Below are 6559 nucleotides of genomic sequence, written 5' to 3' on the forward strand. Positions count from 1 at the left end.
TGTAAGCCTGGTTATGTTTGTGTGCAAGCCCTAGAACATGGACGTTCCTATTCTTTGGGAGGGAGCCAGAAAACCCTGTGAAGTCCCATAATGCATCAGGAAAAAAATGCAAAACTCCATGCAGCAAAACCCAAAGCTAGATTCATTACTCGGACCTTTAAGCTGCAAGGTATTGCTGGCAAACTAAAACACATTATTCTCCATCCGTTTTATTTAAGACGAGCAAAAAAGGTTTTTGATCCAAGAAATTCTATCCATCTGAAGCATATGTATTTATATTTAGTCCTGATCCAGGGTTCCTGATGACTGATTTATTACATCTGTGCAGCGTGACATGGAGGCGATCAGCCTGTGGTTCTGCTGAGGTGTTCAGGAAGGTCAGCTTTGCTTTAATGGGGGTCAGGCCAGTTTTCCGACTAACAAGCACAGTGATACCATGACCTTTAAAAACAGCAGATGTTGTTGCTGGTGCAATTTTAATGTAGTTACATTTTTAGTAGCTGTAAATCATACTGTCAAAATACTTCCCTATGTATGGAATACACCTATATAAAGACTTTCACCTCTAAAATAACAGTTCTGAAATTAAAAGGTTTGCATACATGTTACAGTAGGGGTCTTAAAGGCAAAAAACGCAACCAATTGCAGATTTGTGCAGTTAGATGTCACTATATAAACAACTGAAGTTCAGCCACTATATATACCTCTGATGCACTGTAGCTGTTAGCAGCATACGCAGTTTAATTATTGCCTCTTTCCTTCTTGTTTGTGACTCATATTCAGTTGTTTTGGACTCATGGTAGAGAGGAAACCCCAGAACACAGAACCCTCCAACTATCACATAATGAAGAGAAAATCTTTTTCAAAAACTTCCTGTTTGTAAAGAACATGTTCCTCATTTTTAAGTTGTATGAAACTTTTTTTAATGGGATGGACTCCCCCTGCACAAAATGGTTTGGCATCTCACACAACTTCTTTTATTTTATTGAGCTGTTCCAGTAAAGTAAATAAACTGCTTAGTGGGCCACAGGCGGAGAGGACAATATGTCAGGAAGCTGCTTCATCATTTTGCTATAAAGAATCAGCACCACAGCTGTCACCTGAGGAACAGGTGGATTTCTCTATATGAAAGTTACCAGCAAGTTTTCGCTGCTGAATGCCAATCTGGGCCGAACATAAGATGCCTTGAACCAAATGAAGGCATGGCTGTAAAGGCAGGTTTCCCTTCATGACATTCTGAGCTCAAATCTAAATCCTAAATTCACACAAGCAGAAGCCTGATATAGGAATACTGCAGCAGGTAGGGAAAGCCAAAAGGTACAAATAGTCAATACAATAATCCGCCAAAACTACTATTTATAAATGATTTTGAGCATCAAATGAATCAATCACATTGTATCAATGAAAAAAAATATGTTTTTGATGAAATTATTTTCAATTATTTAACATGTTTTTTTGTAGTTTGTGATCATATTTAATACTTAATTAATTTTCTATTTGTGCTTTTAAAATGTAAATATCTTTTGCTAGAAGAAACTCAGTCATGTGGATTTAAAATTGTTGCTTCGCAAGTTGAGCAGCTATATGTTTGGGTTTTTGCTGTGAGGCACAGCAGCAATAAGTACGTATTAATGACATAGTTTAGCATAGGAAGTGAAAAACATTTTGACTGTACATTTTATCATACATTTCCCCCAATATTATTTCTGCATCATTATTAAATAGGCTGAGATCTTTGAAAAAATATCCAGTTATCTATCTGACATTTGTCAGATAGATAACTGGATATTTATATATATAAATATCCAAAAAAGAAGACAATTGTCTTCTTTTTTGGAATTTTATGACACTTTCTAAAGAAGAAATATGATCTACAAACTGTTTTGAAGAGAAAAAAAAATTATCGAGTAGATGGGACGATATATAATATCGATCATGTCTTAAGAAGCTAAATGGGAATTATTTTTTTCCATTATAGCTACAAGCCAGGGATCCTCACAGCCAGTCTGGTTATATTTCCTTCACCTGTTCCACTTTACCTTTACACTACATTTCTTTGCTGCCCCTGAAGTTCTCCTTTTATCCACCAGGTGTCAACTGACCACCTGTCAGGGCCACCTGTCTCATCAGCTTTATGAACAAAATCAATCCTCTGTAAACAAGACCTATAGGCATATCTGACTGTTATCAGAGACCCCTAGTGGCTGGATAGTGGAACTGCAATATGTACAGATAGATAGATAGATAGATAGATAGATAGATAGATAGATAGATAGATAGATAGATAGATAGATAGATAGATAGATAGATAGATAGAATTGTATAGTTGCACTTAGGGCTAATCATTTGTCCCACAAAATAGTACAGTAAACAAAAGAGTCTAACAAACAAAGCAAATTGATGTTTTATAATGTAATCACAATTTTAGTTGTAAATTGTAATGTATTTCTCATTTTGAGTGAAGCCTCATGGGGGATATATATATTTTTAATTCCTTTTTTTTTTTTTTTTTGACGCATTATTTAATTCAGAAAAGCACTTTTAATTATCTGCCTGATCTACACAGTGCAGGGTTAATGTCAGAGGCGAACCTGCTCTAGTGATGGATAGATGGATGGATGGATGGATGGATGGATGGAGGACAACAACAATAGCCGTAATAAACAAATAAACAAACCCCAAACGATGCGAATGGATTTAAACTCAGGTTTCCTAGAAACCATCCATCTGAAAACCTCGAAATATTTAGATTAGAATTTATTTTAGATTCATTAATAGTCTAATTCATAGATAAACAGATCAACAGTGATCTAATGTAGCTCTAGATAGTTTATTTAGTATTTTTCCTGAGATTTTTTTTCAAGCTGTAACTTTAATCTCTACCAGAAACTCCAAACAATGAAATTAAGATCTTTCATGCGCACTTAAATCCCAGATAGATCCGGGGAAAACTAGATTTAAAAGACACAAATAAAAGAATCACTTATGTAATAAACACCTCGCATGGATAAAGAAAAATGATGAAAAATGAAAATTTCACAAAGACGCATAATTGATTGTTCTGAATTTCTGGTCCAGCTGTCGTCCTCCAGAGCCCCTTTTTTTCCCTTCAAATTGTGAAAGGTGCATTCATGTGGAACCCAGCTCACTTTGCCCCTCTTATATTGCCAGTTCTGGGGGAAATCCATCACATCTCAGCGCGCATGGATCAGCGCCCACCACCCAAAGACTGTGCGTCCTCAGTGCGTCCTCAGTGCCTTCCATTTCATTTTTAAAACAATAAAATCATAACCTTTGCATTCTATGTTGATGCGATCCACATTCAGGAGTCAGTTATACTCACTTTCAGGTGTTAAATCCGTCTCATTGTGCCAGAAGAAACCAGCTGTAGGTTATGCAGAGCCGCACTTCAGAGTTAAAAATCCACATATTAGCGTTTTCACCACCGCAGTCCTTAGAGTAAAATTATTATTAATAATAATAATAACTAGAAAAACGAAACGGTTTCCCCCCCTGAGGCTGCAGCTGTTTGGAGAGCTGGAGGAGCTGCTGCTGTTGCGCTTTGCGCTGCGCTCTGATCCGCTGCGCGCAGGAGATGCTGTTAAGTGTCTCCTCTACTGGGTTACCCATTGGCTAAGGAGGCTGCTGATGACAAGAGTCCACCGCCCCTGCTGCTCACTATGGAGCTGTAGTAGGAGATGCTTTTTATTAGTCCAATGTGGAGTAAAAAACGCGGTAAAAGGTGATGGTGAGACCGAGATTAGGATTTGTTTTAATCTATTTTAATTCAATTTCAATTCACTTTATTTCTATAGCGCCAATTCACATCACATGTCACCTCAATTCACCAGATCATCCAGTCAAATTGATTCAAAGTTTTCAATCTGAGGAAAACCAGTTGATTGCATCGACTCATTGACTCCAAGGCAATCCCTCACACTAAGCATGCTTGTAGCAACAGTGGAGAGGAAAAAACTCCTTTTTAACAGGAAGAAACCTCCAGCAGAACCAGGCTCAGTGTGAGCGGCCATCTGCTGAGGCCGACTGGGGTTCAAAAAGACAGAAGCAGAGACACAAAAAGCAGCTGTAAAAGGCGGCCCCATCCACGAAACACACAGCCAGGCAAACAAGTCAGAAGAGAGCACATCCAGCCAGTCACAGTCAGAGAAACAGGACTACACTGGAAAACAGGCCGATCTCCAACATCTATAAACAAAAGTGTTGATGGAAGCAGCAAAGCTGATATTTCTCTCCAGGATGGCGTCACAGCCAAACAGGAACAGACGAGGCAAAGCTACTATGAGAAAAAGCACGTTTTAGTAAATGTTAGTATAAGATTTAATCTTGTGTGATGAAACGTACCTCACCATTACACATAGAAGTAAACATTGAATACTAAAAATTGATCAGAAAAGCTGTGTTGTCTCTCTGATAAGATTTGTTCCCTCATCTGGTGGATATGCTGCCCTATTCAGATGCTTCTTTGCTTCTACTTCAACTTTATTAGCGCACTTTGCAACTTGTTGAGGTAATTAATACCTTTAATCCATCTGGTGCACTGGAGCAGGGAATTGCTTACAACATCCAGGGAAGTGGCAGAGGTTATTGCCTCAGAGTGGAGCTCTGTACACTGAAAAAAAGAATGCAAAAATTTGTTTCTCCATTTTTTTAACCATATTTAGTTACTTTAACTCAAATGTTCATGTTAGCAGGAAAGGACATAAAACAATCTGTTAAAGTAACTAAATATGGTTAAGTAAATGCCAAAAGGGGTTGCATTATCTAAAACACAATAAAAGCTGTTATTTATCTAACAGCACTCAGAGGACATTGTTATGCTTTCTGATTTAAAGATAGTTGATTATCTAAAATGAGGTCTTATTGATTTAATGGTCGGAGAAATATGATTCTGAGAGATTCCAGATGGGATTATTTATAACAAACCTCAAAGAAATATTTAAGAAATATCCATATGAGGTTAAGGGGAGTGGCAGCCAAGTGGTTATGGCTGCCACTCTGACCCTTAACCCCACTCTGCTCCCCTGGCGCCCCACGATGGCAGCCCACTGCTCCCAAGGGGATGGGTTAAATGGAGATGTAAATTTCTCCAATGTGAGATCAATAAAGTTCAATTATTATTATTATTGTTGTTGTTGTTATTATTATTATTATTATTATTAATTATTATCAAGTATAAAAACTTCCTAATATTTAAAATTAGTATTTGTTTTTTGTAAAAGACAAAGCCTGTAATGATTTCTTTGATACCCGATGATTTTGTATGAATTCAGAAATATTGCAAAATAAGATCATGAAATAAATTCTCATTTCATGCACATTAGAATATATGTTGTGAAGTGAAGTTCTATTTTTCTTTTCTAGATGCAGTATTTCTGCAGGAAATCAGAGGGTCTGTCCACCCGGCTGCATCCAGAGTATCCATGGTAACCGCCTGTACTGTCAGACAGGTGGCAGCAGGACCCACCACTTCCATCAATGATCTGGGTTTTTACATCCCATATTTTCCAGACGGAAATTTTCACATGATATTCTCCCAACTCTGAGTCCAACATATAAAAAAACACTTTGGTTTGATAAGATTGCTTAATTCAATGAAAATGGGAATCTAGATTTATATTTAAAGAGTGAATTTTAAGTTAAGTTTAATTTCTGATCGAGTTAAATAAAGTGAATCCATTGTTGTTTTTCTTATGACTACTTTCTGGGTCTGATCATTTTAAAAATATTGCACAGACATTGCATTTGAAACCTTTGTTGACACATGTAAACAATAAAATTGTTCCTACTGGATTTTCTAAATTACTGTGAATATGACAGAGAATATGACAAATGTCTGAGTGAACAGAAAAGGAAGGGTTTTTCCTTTTTGAAAGCTGCAAATATTTTTGATGATACAAAGGAGAAAATTTCAGATGTAAGTTTTATTTATCTTTTCATCACTCATGTGGGCTCATTTACGGTAAAATATGAGCAACAGAAAATCCCCTGTCAGAGCTGGAGTCTGACATTTTCACTCATTTTTTCACTGTGTTTCGATGAGAAAAGATTGTTAATGAGATCCAATGAGTCTAAGCACTCCAAGTGTCCTTAGTGTGCAGAGCCACCTTTAGTCTGAAGTCTCTTTTGTGACCTAATGGAGCAGGTTTTTCCTGTATGGCAGCTCGAACCTAATGGGCTAAAACATGTTTTACAGTTATACAGGAATTTATTCTAGATTAGTGGAGCATGAGAACCAAAAGTCGCTTCTCCATATTTGGTTCTGATTCTGCAGATCTAGTTATGATCTAGCTGACCTGAGGTCCGGCTGTCGATCCACTGAAAACTGTCTGTAATGTATCTTGTTGCCCAGCCATTCAGTGATTTATAGACAGAAGCATTTTAAGGTCTATATTCTCAAATACACCGTGGAAGGACTTTAGAGCTGTGCTGATGTTCTCCACTTTCTTAGTTCTAGTGAGGACAGCATTTGCAGCATTCTGCATCAGCTGTAGCTGTTACTTTAACACCGCTGCAGGGATGTATTCTACTAAAGATGAGC

General features: G+C 37.3%; 1 protein-coding gene across 1 annotated transcript in view; it reads right to left on the reverse strand.

The window, feature by feature from the left end:
• The window catches only part of LOC107084172 (beta-2 adrenergic receptor-like), a 5490-nt gene extending 1983 nt beyond the window's left edge, over positions 1-3507 (reverse strand). The window contains exon 1 of the mRNA XM_015373917.1: positions 3344-3507. The gene's annotated coding sequence lies outside the window, so the exon portion shown is untranslated. The remainder of the gene's footprint in view (positions 1-3343) is intronic.
• Between the last annotated feature and the right edge of the window lie 3052 nt (positions 3508-6559).

The sequence above is a fragment of the Cyprinodon variegatus genome, unplaced genomic scaffold (assembly GCF_000732505.1).
Source record: "Cyprinodon variegatus isolate N-32 unplaced genomic scaffold, C_variegatus-1.0 Scaffold0, whole genome shotgun sequence".
NCBI classification, from domain to species: domain Eukaryota; kingdom Metazoa; phylum Chordata; class Actinopteri; order Cyprinodontiformes; family Cyprinodontidae; genus Cyprinodon; species Cyprinodon variegatus.